The sequence below is a fragment of the Monodelphis domestica genome, chromosome 1 (genome assembly GCF_027887165.1).
Source record: "Monodelphis domestica isolate mMonDom1 chromosome 1, mMonDom1.pri, whole genome shotgun sequence".
Classification (NCBI taxonomy): Eukaryota; Metazoa; Chordata; class Mammalia; order Didelphimorphia; family Didelphidae; genus Monodelphis; species Monodelphis domestica.
The window spans coordinates 544,587,703-544,605,061 of NC_077227.1; positions in this window are offsets into that span (position 1 = coordinate 544,587,703).

Genomic DNA, 17,359 nt, shown 5'->3' on the forward strand with positions numbered 1-17,359 from the left:
CTTTTTTATCCTGATTGTGACTCCATGATATTTTATTTGTTTCTCACTGGATGCTTACAATATTTTCTCCTTGATCTGGGAATTCTGGAATTTGACTATCATATTCCTTATTAAAATTTTACTATAATATTTCTCTTTCTTTTTTCCCCCATAGCTTTCAGGGAGAGCAATAAATATATTTTCCAGGTCAGTTGTTTTTCTGATGAGATATTTCATATTTTATTTTCTCCATTCTTTCTTTTCTTAATATGAAATATCCCTAATAACTTCAAACAGTTATCAAGTATTGTGCAGTGATTTTTAAGTCACTTCACCATCATACTTACCCTCTTCTGTACACCATCCAGTTTATCTTCCTCTTTCATAAAATGTGACACATAGAACTAAACATTAGCCACTAGATATATTCTGACAAGGGTCTCACAAATCTTTGGTACCCTTTACTGTAGGTAAATTTATTCTGTGCTGATACTCAGTCATTAATTACTGTTCTTTAGGCATAGTCACCCAATATGTTCTGAGTCCTCCAAGTTGTACTGTAGTATTTTTTAGCTCACACTTTGCCATTTTTTCCCCAACAGAAATGCCATGCAACAATTTGTCAAAAACTTTACTAAGATCATGTAAACTATAGCTGGAGCACTCCCTTCCACTCCAATCTCCTATTGTAGCTACTTAAAAAGTTATATATGTTTAGTTTAGCTTAACCTAGTCTGATGAAGTCTTACTGATTCTTTGTACTCATTGTATTTTTTTCCTATTCTAAATGTGCATTATTTGTTTCTTAAATTCTGGAATTTAATCTAGCGTTGAAAACAAGACTCTCTTCTTTATTTTTTAAAATATCAGGACATCTATTTTTTAATGCTTATCTCATTTTCCATGATCTTCCAAAGATCACTGACAGTAGTAAAGTGTCAACACTTGCCAATTACTTCAATGCTGAAAGATATAGTTCATCTGGACCTGGTGACTTAAACACATCATGGATAGCTATGGACTCTGTTATTATCTCCTTACTTATCTTGGGTATTAGCTTCTTATTAGCCACTCTTATTCAGCCTTGTCTAGTCCGAAGATTCCTTGGCAGAGAAACCACTAGCAGATGGAACATTTCTGTCCTCTCTTTGCTGTTGGTTATAATCATCCCATCAAACTCAAGCTTTGGTCCTATATCTTTTCTTTCGCTCGCATCCCCCTTCTCCCATAGCTTAAAGTACATTTTGTCTTTCTTGTTGTATGTAGCCTTACTTTGGTAGCTTCCACTCATCATGAGCTATACAAATCAACATTATTATGATAGTACTTTGTTAGGTTTCTGTTTTACCCTCCATTTACCACTGCCTCTAACTTCTTGAGGTGTTTTTGTTGATTGGTAAGGTGTGTCTCTTTAGATAATATCTCATTTTCCTCCCAGGAGAAGTAGTTTTGCTCCATATGTTTACAGTGTACTTTCCTCACAACAACCTTTTGAAATAATTAGTTTAAGGATTATGCCTACCAATGAGAAGTTGGAAACTCAGAGACGCTTACTGACTCATCTTAGAACTATTTTAGGTGTCATAGAGGGTTTGAAAATGGAATCTCCTTACTCTAAATATGTTTTTTTCACAATATAATCTGTATAGAATAAATAGCTAAAGGAAAATTTCAATATTCAATTTTAAGGATAATGTATTCATTCTCACAAAAGGCACCCAGATTTGTCATTTTAGAGCCAAAATGTGATTCTTAAAGACTTGTAATGAAGTCCATGAGTTGCCCCAACTCTTTCACTTTTAAGTGAAGATGAGGCAAGAGACAAAGCAGAAGTAGAAGCTCATTCTTCAAACATAATTTATAACATATATGCATGATTGGAATAGATATGAAAGAGTACTCTGGCAAGACTAAAAAACATTTTAAAATGTTGAAGAATTTCTGAAGAAATACCATTGGCTTAATGAATTAATGTAAAGGTAAAGAGGAAGAGGATTACAGTCATATGGAGTGCCATGTGGAAGGAAGAGCAAGTAGGCAAATATAATTGAATCACAGAGTCATTGAAAGGGAGTGATATGAAAGGGCAACTAGGAAGCACAGTGGTTAGAGCTGGGCTTAGAGTCAGGAAGACTTGAGTTCAAATGTGATTTACACACTTGCTATCTGTATGATCCTGGGTAAGTCACTTAACCCTGTTTGCCTCTGTTTCCTCAACTGTAAAGTGAGCTGGAGAAGCAAAAGGCAAACCACTTTAATATGTTTTCAAAGAAAATCCCAAATGGGGTCATGAAGAATCAGACATGACTGAACAAAAACAATAAAGTGAAACAAGACTGGAAAAGTAGGAAGAAGGCAGTTCGTGAATAGTTTTACAGTTCTCTGAGCATTGAGTCTCCTAAGCTACTAATGTCTCTTCAACCAAAAAGTGTTATTGTGTTGCATGTGTTTTCTTTATGCTTTCATAAGTATGTATTGCTTCTGTTCATAGGATGTATAAACTCCTTGAGGTCAAGGAATGTTTCATTTCTTATTCCATTTGTATCTCTAGTACCTAGTAACAGGTCTAGCACAGAAGAGCTGTTTCATATATACGTGTTGATTAATTAATTGAAGGCATTCTGAATACCAGTCAGTTCAATGCCTTGGAAACTAAAAGAAAAATGGAATCGTGAACTCTGATGACATTAATAGAAAGAAAGAATTCACAATGAGGTTGTTGATTATTCAGCTCAACTCTACCCTGGTTAGCTCATATATAGAGATACCATATCCAGTTCCAGATGCCACATGATAGAAATTGTAATGAATATCCAGAGTGCATAGAGCACTGAGCAAGCAGAATAATGAGGAGACTGGAGCTTATGCCAGAGGACTGGTTGAAAGCATTGTTTTTGCTAAGCTTTTTGTGGCCAGAGTTGAGAGTAACAGTAGAAGAAGATGCATAGCTAGAGGCTTTAGCCATACAGAAAGAGTATCTTTCAGATCAGAAGTGTTAAAAACTGAAATAAGTTAGAGAAACAAAATGTTGCCCATCAGTGCAGGCCTTTAAGAGAAGAGCTTAAGAATCAAGTGATAATTTTTTAGGGTTTTTGAAGGAGGAATAATATTCAGAGATGGGTTTTGAACTCTTGAAATTTTCTGTTACTAAGAGGAAATCACAAAATGACACAGTAATATGAATATGAAAAAGCATCATCCTAACATGATTGTTAAGTGTTACTAGATTACTTATGGTTTGTCCAGTACCCAATAAAGGACAGTAATGCATTTTATTGTTGATCACTGTAAATATTAAATTTCATATGTATCAAAATAATAAAGCTTCTTGTCTGGAGCTAATGATATTACAAAGAGCAACTTTCTTTTTGGAATATATCAAATACATTTGGAGAAGCAATGTAATACAATGCGAAGAGGAATGGATTTGAAATTAGAGGAGTCATGCTTAATTTACCTCTTATAATAGCTGTGTGACCTTGGGCCAGTCACTTAAAACTTTTAGGGCTCAATTTCTTCATTTGTAATATGAGGGAGATGGACTAAGATAGCTTCTAGGCTGTCTTCCAGCTCTGAATCTTTGCTCCTATGATCAAATGAGATAAATTAAAGAAAGTCTTGCTATGACCCCACATTGACAATGGAGAAATCTACTGGACAGCTGGAAATATAGTGAATAAAATGCTAGGCTTGGAGTCTGGAAGATCTGAGTTCATATCCAAGCTCAGAAGTGTGACCATGACCAAATTATTTAACTCCTATTTGCTTCAGTCTCCACTTATATAAAATGAGGATAATAAGAACACCCACCTCTCAGGGTTGTTGTGAGGTTCAAATGAGGTGACATTTATAAAGATCCTAAAATAGTGTCTGGGACAATGAAATGTGCTAAATAAATGTTAGCTGTGGCTGTTGCTCCTGCCCATCGTCATTACTACAACAACAACAACAACAACAACAACAACTACTACTACTACTACTACTACTACTACTACTACTACTACTACTACTACTACTACTACTACTACTACTGATACTACTACTGATGCTGCTGCTGTTACTACTACTACTGACTATATAGGGATGACATATTTCACTGAACTGGATTTATATCCTTAAATTTCCAAAAAGAACCCAGAAATGCTTTAGTATATGTTGGAATAGTGATAAAACAAAACAAAACAAACAATACCAAAATCCTTTACAAAAATTCAAGCTCTTGTGGATAGTAGTGCATGATATGAGTAAAATAATGCATCATCAGTGAATAATTGTGAATTTACTTTGTATTCATGAGTGCATAAAAATGAATGAAACTGCTGCTTTTTATGATAAAGTTTTTCCTTTCTACTTGAAAAGCTTGTCCTATACCCCAGCTTCTTCAGCATTACTTTGATAATTTAGTTAGTTCTTGGTACTGTTGATGGCTTTGCCCTACAAATTAAGTGTTTTTAATCCATTCAGGTCACTTCAAAGCCACATGCAATTAATTATTTTAGTACTTTGAACTTAACTGAGCTTTCTTCCTTGCAGTTTCTTAATGTGCAAAGCATGGAATTTTTGTTTAATTCAAAAACAGGAGAGGTAAAAAGTTCATATACATTATGTGAATGTCTATGTGTAAAGCACATGATATAAGTTTTTTTCCCCTCTACTCAGACTTCTAAGCATTCCCTTAAGCCAAAGCAATCCACGTGAGTTTTTAAGAATATAATGTATAATGTAGCAGAAAGTACATTGTATTTTGTGTCAGAAGACCTGGGCCAGTATCATAGGCTTTGGATTCTTACCCCTGTGACTACATAAGTCTTTTCACTTCGCTGGCTTAAATAGTTCTTATATATTAGACCATTGTACCAAAATGATGGAGGAAATATTAGAGACCATCTATTTCAATTTAAGTCCTTTATTTTAAAGATGAAGAAACTGAGACTCATACAGTCTAACCAGCTGGTCTGAAATCATACATATATTTAGTGTCAGATATAAATTTGACCCTAGATTCTCTGACTTCAAATCAGTTTCTCTTTGTATAGTACCACTATGCCTCTCCTTAAATATTTGATATATTCTAAGTCTAAATAAGAAGAAAGAAGGGGTCTTGGGTAATGTTATTAATGCTGGACAAAAAATTGACTTAAATGACCTCTAAAGTACTGTTGAGGTTTATTATCTTCCACACAAATATGAATTCAATTATCTTTCATTAGATTAGCTATCAGATTCCTGAGAAATTTGAGGTGAGTCCTAAAAAGGATAGCATGGAGTGAATAAGACTATTTGGAAGTCATTTTGCTTTTAAGTAGGGTATTCTAGTGCCAAATGCCAGGCAATTATCTCAAAACATTACTTAGAAAATGGGGTTTAGGGAGATTCATACTCATCCCTAATCTTTGTTTACCCAAAACTTTGAAAAAAGGAGGGTAACTGATCCATATAAAATGCTTGGATTGTACAATCACACTACCATTTAATTATATCAATGCAAACTTTATAATAAAGACTTCATGATAGCTCATTTTTTGGTTGAAATCATGCCTTGGGACATGGTACTCTATGGGTGATGAAAATTATATGTGAATAGCCTGAAAATGGTGCCAAAGGAATTAGTTCATTTCTACCAAAACATTTTAATACTGCAATGGATCTTTGATCATGATAATATATGCATTCTTTCCACTGGTATAAATTACTACTCATCACAGAGTCTGAACCTGGTCATCAACCCATTTTAGTCAATGAAACCATTTAAAACTGCATGCTATTGGCCAGTAAAATTAGTGTTCTATTTTATTCCCAAAGACATTTTCCTAGACCACAGTTCTGACTTTTTCCTTTGACTACTCAATATATTCCAATGCTTCTCTATTTCCTCAGGGATCAAATATAAACTCCATTTGGCATTTCACGTCTTTCACAGCCTGGCCCCATACTACATTTGCATACTCTTTATCTTCACACACATTATTGTCCAGCTCAACCAGCTTCTTCTTATTCTTTCCACATATAATTTCATTTTCTATCCCTGCATTTCTACTTGCTGTGTACCTTCTCACCAATTCTCCTGTATACTCTATTTCCTTCACTCTGCCATAGTCACCCTAGGAAAGTCCCTCATTATTTTACCTGGAATATTACAATTGATGTTCTTGTCTCAAGTCTCTCTCTCTTCCAATCCATTATGCACCCAGCTGCCAAAGTGATATCTGAACATATTACCTCCCAACTCAACAGAATCCAATGATACCCTATTACTTCCATGATTTATATATACATATATATATACATATATATATACATATATATATATATATATATATGTCTGTTTGGCATTTAAAACTGTTCATAACCAGTTCCCTATCCTTCTCCTGTCTTCTCATACCTTAACCCTATCCAAGAACACTGTATAATCCAGCTACTTGTTATTCCTTTGATTTGACACTCCATCTCCTCTCTCTATGAATTTGCTCTGGACAAGCTAGATGCCAGCAATACTGTCTCTTTTTACTTTTACAGCTTCATTTTCTTGGCTTATTTCAAGACAGCTCAAATCCCACCTTCTGCAAGAGGCCTATCTTTATCTCCCTAGACGCTAGTGCCTTCTCCTCTTATATTACTTTCATTCTATTCTGTGTGTTTTTGTATGGCGTTTAACTAGTTGTTTATATGTTGTCTCCCATTAGAACAAGTTTCTTAATGTTTTTTATTCACAGTGATTTAGCACAGTGACAGGCACATAGTAACTTTTAACAAATGCTAGCTGAATGACTGACTTTCTCTCTTTGCTGAGATTTCTTGGTAAAATATAGAAATGCTGACAATTTATGTGGGTTTACTTTATATCTTGCAACTTTGCTAATGTTATAAATTGTTTCAATTAATTTTTCAGTTGACTCTTTAGAGCTCTCTAAATAAGATTCTCTCACCATAGCATCTGCAAAGTGATAGTTATATTTAATGTAATTTCCCTTTCTCTCTTTTAATCATGTCTAATTTGCTGAGATCGTGGTTGCTACCTCTATTTTTTTCCTGTCTTGAGTTCATCTGAAGCAAAACACATTTAATTCTTTCCTTTAATTGTGTGGGGATTTTTGTTTCATATGTGTCTCTTATAAATTGCTTATTGTGCTTTCTAATTCATCTAAATATCCATTTCTGCCTTTGTTTTGTTTATTTGTTTTTGGCAAATTCATCCCATTCATGTCCATTATTATGGTTGTTAAACACATACCTCCTTCATCTTATCCTCTCATTGTCTCCTGCACCATTCTTTACAGAGAAGAAAGTGGAAAAAGAAGAGTTTGCTTAATACTGGACAGTTATAATTGATTTGCTTCTGACTTTCTGAATCTCTTCTGTTCTCTTTGACCTTTTTCCATCACAAGTTTTTTTTTTGTTCTTTCTTTTTAATCTTTCCTTCATAACTCACCTTCAAAATGTATTTTTTAAATTTATAAATGGTTCCTTGAATCCTTTGGTTGTTGCTGTTGTTGTTCAGTTATTTCAATTGTGCCCGATTCTTAACTATATCATATGAGGTTTTCTTAGCAAAAGATTCTGGATTGGCTTACCATTTCCTTATCTGGATTATTTTACAGATGAGGAAACTGAAGCAGAGTTAAGTGACTTGCCCAGAGTCACACAGCCAAGAAGTATCTCAGGTCAGATTTTAACTCAAGAGAGAGTCTTCATGTTTCCAGACCTGGAACTTTATCTTACTTTTCCTCTTAAATCCTCCTTCTGCCCCTGATTAATTCTCTCTTTAGTTTAGTATATTTCTTCACTAAATTCTGTTTAACTGTTTAATTCTGTATAACTGTTTATATGTGGTTTTGTTCAACTCTTCTTTTGTCTAGTTAAAATGAAAGTGATGCTCTATTTCCCTAGCTCTTCTTCCATGTTTGTATAATCATCATCTCTTATACCTTGATTCTAATAAATATTTTGTTCCTTCTTTCTTTTGTCTCTTGTTCCTTCCTATTCCTTCCCTTTTGTTTTTTTCTCTTAAAATTAACAAAAGAGAAATAAAGCATCCTTAAACTTCCTCTCTTTAACTCCCTCTATGACCATGGAAGACATCAGATTTCTAGAGTGATACTTGTTTCTTTTCCTTCTATTGCAATGCTTAGCTGTTTCTAAGGTATTCAATTAGTTATCTTTCTATGCATCCTTTGACTCCTGAGTTTGTATTTCAATTCTTCTTCTCAAATTTATTTTTTCATCAGAAGTGAAAATGTTTCAGATCATTTAAGTTTAATTTTTCTCTCTAGTAATTTTTGGCTATAAATTGTTCTTTCTTTAAACCTTAATCTTCTTCGTTTTTGAATAGTGTATTTTATCATCTCCTCTACTTAATGACAGTAGCTTCCAACTCTTGAGTTTTTGGTTTCTTGGTACTGGAATTCTTTATTTCTGGCTGCTTTCAATAGTTATTTATTTGATTTTGTGTCAATTGTTTTTTTTAAACTCTTACCTTTTGTCTTGGAACCAATACTGAGTATTGGTTCCAAGGCAGAAGAGTGGTAAGGGCTAGGCAATGGGGTTTAAGTGACTTGCCCAGGGTCACACAGCTGGGAAGTGTCTGAGGCCAGATTTGAACATAGGACTTTTGGTCTCTAGGACTGGCTCTCAATCCACTGAGCTACCCAGCTGCCCCCATGTCAATTATTTTTGATGGTATTGTAAACCTTAAAATTTCTTAGACTTATGAATGTTGGAAATTTCCCCATTTCCAACATTAGGTAGGGAGGGTCCTTCTCCTCCCTACCTAAGACTACTTTAGGACAGAAACCTTTTGCTAAACAATGGAAAGGGCTTTGACCTATGCTTAAGCATAGAACAGGAAGTTCTTTGAGTCATGATTGATTTTACAATTGATACAATAGAGATACTTGGAATGACAGAACCAGGTCTTGGAAAATACAATTTCCTTCCTACTTAGAGTAACAGGATTTAGGAAGGGCTGAAGCAAAGGATCAAGATTTAATTATTTGAGAATATGACCTTCAACAGACATGTGCAAAGCCACAGACCTCTGGGAGGTCCTGGGTTAAACTAGAACCACCATTGGCACAGGGGAGACATCAACAGTGATTGGTAGATGTGAGAACTGAAGGGAGGGAACTTAGATGGTTTCCTTAAAGATAGCAGGGTCTGAGGAGAGAAGGGAGGATGTTTTGCTCTGAGCGAGGTGGCTCTGAAGGAGGCAAGAGGTTTTGCCCTGAGAGGTTGTGCTCTGAGAAGGCTTGCTCTGAAGAAGGCTGGAGGTGGAGGCCCCTGAGACTGTTTCTCCATTTTGGTCATGTGAGTGATAGGGACTGATCTCTTTTCTTTGCCTCAGCTATCTAAGGGCTTGGGCCTTTTGGCCCAGCCTAAACAGAAGGGGTATTTAAGCCCTATTCTCTTCTCTCCCCTTTCTCTCTCTCTCTCCTCTCTCTCTCTCTCTCTCTCTCTCTCTCTCTCTCTCTCTCTCTCTCTCTCTCTCTCTCTCTAATACCTTTCTTCCTCCTGTTTGTAATTAAAAACTCCATAAAAGGTTAACTGCTGACTTGACATTTCATTTAGGAATTACATAGCTGAATTCCTTGGCGACCTTAAAATAATATATATCAGTCTTTTAAAGTGATTTCCTTGTCACAGTATACATCTTACATTTTCTTTTTTTCCCCAAGATTTTGATTTTATTTGAATATTTTTGTTTTTTGGAGGTATTAATTTCTGTATTTCCCCTTCTAATTTTCAAGGTAGCTATACCACCTTCTATTGCATTCTATGACACTACTTGAATTTCTTGTATTTACCCCTTGAAATTTTCTTACTCCATAAAAGTTTTCTTCTGTTTATTCTCAACCTCAACTGTAGTTTCTGAAGTGAGACTATACTACAGTAAAAAAATCTCTTCCTTCCTATACCCTTAATTGGGTTCAGTAGCTTGGCACTGGACATGGTGCCAAGGTCTAGTCAAGGTCTAGCCTTCTGTAGGAATTCCTGAACTTTGACTATGTCTCCTGATGGCTGGATTTAGCTCTCTTTTGTCTACTGATCCTTGCATTGTCCAGAATCCAGAGATGGTATACTGATATGACTCATTTGTGGGATATCTGGATGTTAGAGTAGCTGGTTTTTGGTCTAGTCCTGAACTTTTCTCTGATTTAGGCATGGGTTGTCTGGTGACTCTTATATCTTAGTATTATTAATCAAGCTACTGTGGCTCCAGTTTTCACTTCTCTGCCATGGTGCTTCCTTGGCTTTGCATGGGCTGTCTGGAACATAGATGGCACAGTGATTAGAGTACTGGGCCAGGGGTCAAGAAGACATGAATTCAAATCCAGTCTCAGACACTTACTAGCTGTGTGACTTTTCACAAGTCACAACTTCAGTTTGCCTCAGTTTCATCAAAGTGAAAAATGGGGATAATACTCTATTTACAACAACCTAACTCCCAGAGTTGGTGTGAAAATCAATTGAGATAATATTTGTCAAATGCTTAGCATAGTGTTCTGGCACATAGTAATTATATAGTAAATTACTGTTTTTTTTTTTTTTTCATTCCTGTTCTGGGTAGTGCTCTTAGATCTGTATCCCAGTGAGATTTTGATTGAGGAAACCCAAAGATTCAAGTTTTTGGGAGAATAATTCACTATTTCACAAAAACTGCTGGGAAATCTGGAAAACAGAATGCCAGAAATTAGGCATAGAACAACACTTTACACTATATATCAGGGAAAATTCAAAATGTATACATGATTTAGAAATAAAGGGTGATAGCATAACAAATTAAAGGGGCTCAAAGTAGTTTACTTAGACTTACTGATGAATAATTTAGGTCAAAACAATACATAGAAAACTATGAAATATAAAAGAGATAACTTTGGCTATGTTAGATTTAAAAAGATTCTACCTAAACAAAATCAATGAGACAAAGATGAAAAGGCAAACAACAAACTGGGAAAAATTCTTTGTAGTAAGTCTAAAGGCTGCATTTCTCAAATATTTAAAGAACTGAGTCAAATTTATAAGAACACAAAGATTCCCCACTGTACAAATGGTCAAATGATATGAACAGGCAATACTTAGACAAATAAATTAAAACTATCTTTAACCTTTTAAAAATGTTACAAATAATTATAGAAATGCAAATTAAAGCAACTCTGAGGTATAACTTTACAGACACTAAACTAGTAAACATGACAAAGAAAAGAAAAATGATGCATAGAGGGGATGTTGAAAAATTGGAACTATAATACACTACAGGAGCTATGAACAGGTGCAACTATTATGGAAAACAGTCTGGAACCATGCCCAAGGGGCCCTAAAATTGTGCAGACCCTTTGAACCAGCAATTCTACTTCTAGGAATATATACCAGAGATTATAGGTAAGGAAAAGGACCTCCTTGTACATATATATTTATAGCAACTGTTTTAGTCATGGCAAAAAACTGTAAACAAAACATTTGGGGGATGGTTGAACAATTTGTAGCATATATATATTTGTAAAGGAATATTATTGTACCATAAGAAATGAAAGTCAGATGGTCATGAAAAAGCCTGGAAAGACTTATATGAATTGATTCACAGTGAAGTGAGCAGTATCAAGAGAATGTTTTACACAGTAATAACAATAATGTGTGATGATCAACTGTGAATGACCTAACTATTATGAGCAAGGCAAGGATGCAGGACAATTCCAAGGGAAACATAACAAAAAAGGTTATTGGTCATCATAGACGGAACAGAGTCTGAAAGCACATCAAAACATACCATTCTTCACTTTATTTCCTCCATGAATTTTCTTGTATTTTAAGCAAAATATATCTTTCATAGCATGACAAACATGGAAATATATATTATATGTTAATATATGTACAACCTATATCATATTATGCACCTTGTTGAGAGGAGGGAGGAAGAGAGGAATAGAACACAGATCACAAAATGTCAACAAATAAATATTAAAGATAGCATTGAGGGGGCAGCTAGGTGGTTCGGTGGATTGAAAGCAAAGTCTCGAGATGGGAGGTTCTGGGTTCAAATGTACTCTCATATACTTTCTAGTTTAGTGACCCTGGGCAAGTCATTTAACTCCCATTGCCTAGCCCTTATTGCTCTTCTGCAATACAGCATTGATTCTAAAATGAAAGGTAAAGGTTTTTTTTTAATTGTATCAATATGTAATCTAGAAAAAATTATTGAATTTATGATTCATCTAGTATAATATATGTGCTACTGGGAGAATTCTCAGAGCTCATCTAGTTCAAAGTTTAGACATAACAGATAAGGAAATAATCCCAAGGAAGGATTAAAGACTTACCCAAAATCAGGCTGGTATTAAATGACAGAATCAGAATTGGAAGCCAGCTGATAAGAATTTAGATTTAGAACTAGAAATTACCTCAGGGGTCATCTAGTTCAACCCCATCTTTCTTTTTTTAAACCCTTACCTTCCTTCTTAGAATCATTACTGTGTATTGTTTACAAGACAGAAGAGCAGTCAGGGCTAAGTAATGGGGGTTAAGTGACTTGCCCAGGTCACTCAGGTAGGAAGTGTCTGAAGGCAGATTTGAACCTGACCCTGAGCTATCTAACTGTCTTCTCAACCCCATTTTTTCTTTTCTTAACATACTTAGAAGATTTTAATGACTTGCCAAATGTTACATAGTTGTAAATAACTGAACTGGATCCCATATTTCCTAATTCTAAATACAGTACCCTTTCCACTCTACTACATCCACTGTGTTACCCTATTACTATAGAGTCAGCTTCAAAACACAAAAGATATCAAGTCAAAAGGAGAATGAGTTGTGTCGCTCTCAAACACAATGCCTTAAAAATTTGTCTTTCTATTCTTCATTCCACTGTATTCTTTTGATCAAAGACATTTTAATGATGCTGTTCATCATTGTAATACCATCTTTACCTCTTGACTGACTTCTGCATAGCCAGATACTGAGCATTATGCCTTCATGTAGTTAATAACAATAGCTAACGCTTATATAGCATTTATTATGTCCTGGGCACTGTGCTAAGCACTTTGCAATTAACTCCTCACAAAAATGTTGGAAAATAAATATTATTATTATTATTCCCATTTTACAGATGAGGAAACTAAGGCAAAACAGAGGAGAAGCAACTTCACCAAGATCATACAACTAGTAAGTGATTGAGGCCACATTTGAATTTAATCCTTTTGACTCTAAACTGGAGGCTCTATCTCCTGTAACCTCTAGATGCCTCAGAGCATCCAGATTAGCTTACAGGAATATGTGTGTCTTCAGCAGCATTCTTCGCAGTGACTAAAGCAAAATTCTGACCACTTTAAAGAGTGCAGGGTGCCTGGACATGAGGTTTAACTGTTGCTTATCTTGAAAAACCGACAAACTAGACAAAGGGGTCTGTTTGCCCTATGTTTGCTCCCACCTCAGTTTGCTTTTCACCTCTGCTCAAATTTATTTTAAACTAGCCCAGATGCCAGGTAATCTTCAGGACACCTTGTACACTCTCCCTGTGGTCCAGTCTGTTCACTCCTATTAATGCACTTTCATATAGTAGTTAAAAGGAAACCTAAGAAAAGATTCAGGAAATATATATATATATATATATATATATATATATATATATATATATTTATATAGTCTTTCTTGTCAGGGGCTATCCTCAGAGCAGGCAGTGTTTTCATCTGCTATGCTAATGATGATTCCCAGTCATTGGGGGAAGGGGGAAGATCCTTTTAGTTTTCCCATCTCCTGAATCCTAGAGGAGGGACACACACACACACACACACACACACACACACACACACACACACACACACACGAGTGTAACCCAGGAGGCCATAACTAGTCGTCTCTGGTGCAGGGCTTTATGCCACAGAGTAATGACATGCCACATTGTGACATTTTAATGAGAATGTCTATGATTTTACATCTGTTCCCTTCAAATCTTTAGGGGAAAAGGAGTCACTGCAGAAACAAAAAGAAGCTTCATTATCTGGGATATAACTCAGCTCCTGACCATAAAGGCACCTCTGTGTTTGCACCTGCCTTGATGAAACAACAACAATAACAACAACACAATAGTCGAAACATCTCTGTATTTCAAAAGGAAAAACAAAAGCTTTAAAATTTCTCCCCAAAGCAAGAGCTGGCTGCCTCTCATTAGGAAGCTATGTGTTCTATTACAATTGTTTGACTCTGGCTTCCCACCATTTCATGTCAAAATAATCTACCTCTTCAGAATAGCTGCCTTAATTTAACTTTGGAAATTAGAGTTACACCAAGGAGTTAGAAATAATTGGAAGGCTGACAAATGAGAGTTCCTCAACAGTCTGGGAGCAGAGAGGACAGCTTTGAAGCACAAGACTAAAAGGATGTTATGTGATAGCTCCAAAGGTACATCTCCAAAGTTGTTGGCATGTTTCAAGGTTTGCTCTTGCCTTGGCCTTTTAAAGCAACCCACAGAACAAAGAAGCATCTCTTTTCTCCCCCACAAATGTGGCACTCTTTAAAATGTCAAAGCCAGAAATGGGTTTCCTTGCCCCACTGTGACATCATGCCATGTTATGACATGCTTGTAGCAGAACAAGTAAACAAATGAGATGCAGCCCCTTAGGAAATGGTGATGTAAGAGGAACAGGTGTGCAAGTCAGAGAGGGCACCTTGGTTGCAAGATGATTCAGAAAAAAGGTGTCTAATTTTCTCTGATGATTTGCATTTCGGCTAATATTATAATAGGTGAAAGGTTTTCTGATTTCTTTGCCCAGACATAGATTGCCATCCTTCCATACACTTTTCATTTTTATTCCTTCATAAATCTATCAGAATTTCTTGTCACAAAATCTCATACTATATACACAGAATTAACAAAACTTAACAACATTAACCTTCCAGAGTTTGACAGGGAAGGTGCAAAGCCTCTTGCTATAATTTGATGTCCTCTTTGAAATTTACTTCCAGTTTACTACCACTCAATAGGAAGGGTTGAAATGTATGCAGGCTATTTTTCATTCTGAAGTTCCCTGCTAATGAATTTTGCCATTTCTAATGGTTCCTATGTCTTTCTATCTGTACTCCCCCCCACTTATTTTGATTAGAACCACAGCATTTAGAGCTCAGAGAATTCTCTATTGTAATACTATATTTTTTAAAGGTAGAAAATGATGTTTAGAGAAGTTGCTTACCTAAGAGCCTATAGCAAAGAATTAGTAGTAGAATCAAGATTTAAACCTAGGTCCTCTGGTTCCATACTTAGTGGAAAGCTTAATGTGTTTTCCAAACATAAGGTATTCTTTATATCATATTGTGATATTCACCTGGTGTCCTTTATGCCATACATGTTTATATACATAAATATAATGCATTCATATTCTGTATATGTGCAACATATTCATATGTACTATATGCACATATATACAGACATATCTGCGAGTCTGTTATCTATCTATCTATCTATCTATCTATCTATCTATCTATCTATCTGAGTATTGTAACTATGTACAATAAATTCGAATACAGGAGGAAGCATTGCTTTCACGAATAGAATCTATAAATACCTAAATCAAAAAGAAATGCTCTTTTAGTTCAGGCTGTGCACCCTTAGATGAACCACTTGGGTTCTTTAAGCCCTAGTTTCTTCCACAATAAAATGAAGGTATTTGACTAGATGATTTGAAGTAGAAAGTTGATTGACTTCAAGAGTTAACAGATTTGGGCTCAAGACCTTCATATGATTACTAAAATTGAGAAAATTTTTGGTTTCTTGGAGTCTGTTCCCTCATCTTTAAATTACAAGTAATATTATTTATCCCATCTATCTCACAGCAGTGTTTTGAGGAAAGCATTTAAAAACTCTTACCATGCAAATTTAAACTATGATAATTCTTATGAAATTACATGGCAACAAGGACTAGTTAGAAGCAAGCAGAGTTTCTGTGAAATAGAAATATCTACCAACAAATAATTACTTAAATAGTTAATTTATGACTTCGAGACAAAAAAATGCCATGGGCAGAGTCTAATTGTATCTATCTGTGTAAGTAAACACATACACATATGATTTGTATGTAAAATATGTATATGTATGATGCATATATTTGTATATGTACATTTAATATACATAGATGGCATACATACATAAATGTGTATTTAATGTATCTATGTATATGAAACCATAGGACAAAGACTTGAAAGACTTCATCTTTTATTTGGAATTTTAGAGGAAGACATGATTTGAAACACAGAGATAAACTATTGTTATTATTATGAATGAAGCTATGCCTTTCAGTTCAGTCCAAGATCACATCAGAGCATTTTGTTAGGCATACCATACAATGAAAATGTTTCTAAGTATGAGATTCATAGAAGTGGAAACTTGGTAGTGAGATTCTGAACATTAGAATTCTTCAAATACAAGACAGCTGACCATTTTTTTGGAGTTTATCATATATGATCTCTATGATTTCTTGAAGCTCTGGATCCTATGATTGTATTTTTGAGGAGAATAGTTTTTATGCATTGGTTGAACCAAATAAATAATTAATTATTTTACAATATTGCAACTATGTAAACCTATATCTCTTGAAGGTGACGTTCCTGGGGGTCCTAGAAAGTCAAATGTCATTTAGGAATTCATCCTTGTATAAAAGATCACTTTAAATTAAATATAATTTAATATATGTGTACATGCACCCATGCAGATGTGTATATGTAGATGTCTCTCTCTCTCTCTTTATATATATATATATATATATATATATATATATACACACATATAAAGACATATCAATATACAGCTCTTGCAAACTACAAAAGTTTAACTAACCAATAGCAGTAAATTACTTCTATTACTTAGAGAAGAGATCACCATGACTATATTGACCATCTAGTCAGCTTACTAACATACTCCATCACATAATAATATAACCCCTGGCTCAGACTCTCAAGAGGCCTCTTTCACTCTGTAGAGAAACTCTCCATGGAAATTCCTTTGGCTCCTGGCCTTAGTCATATCTCTCCTGCCAGGAAATTCTCTTTTTTATTATACTTTTAATTAAATCAAATAAAAAAATAGAACTTTGAACACTAAACTATACTGATGTAGGTCATTCCAAATAATTTTATGATCTTTTCAATTCAATTCAACCAAGTTTTTTTTTTTTTAAGTATCTAGTATACTACATACAAAGAATTGTGCCAAACTTTGGAGAGGCAAACACCATAGTCTCTGCTCTCAAAGATTCTATTTGAATGATACAATATATACATGTCTAGGGAAATCCAATATATATATATATAAAGTAAACCAAAAGTTCTTTGGGTGAGAGTATTAACAACTGGAAGGATTAGGAAAAGCCTCAATTTGTTTATTATAAGTGAGAAAAACAAA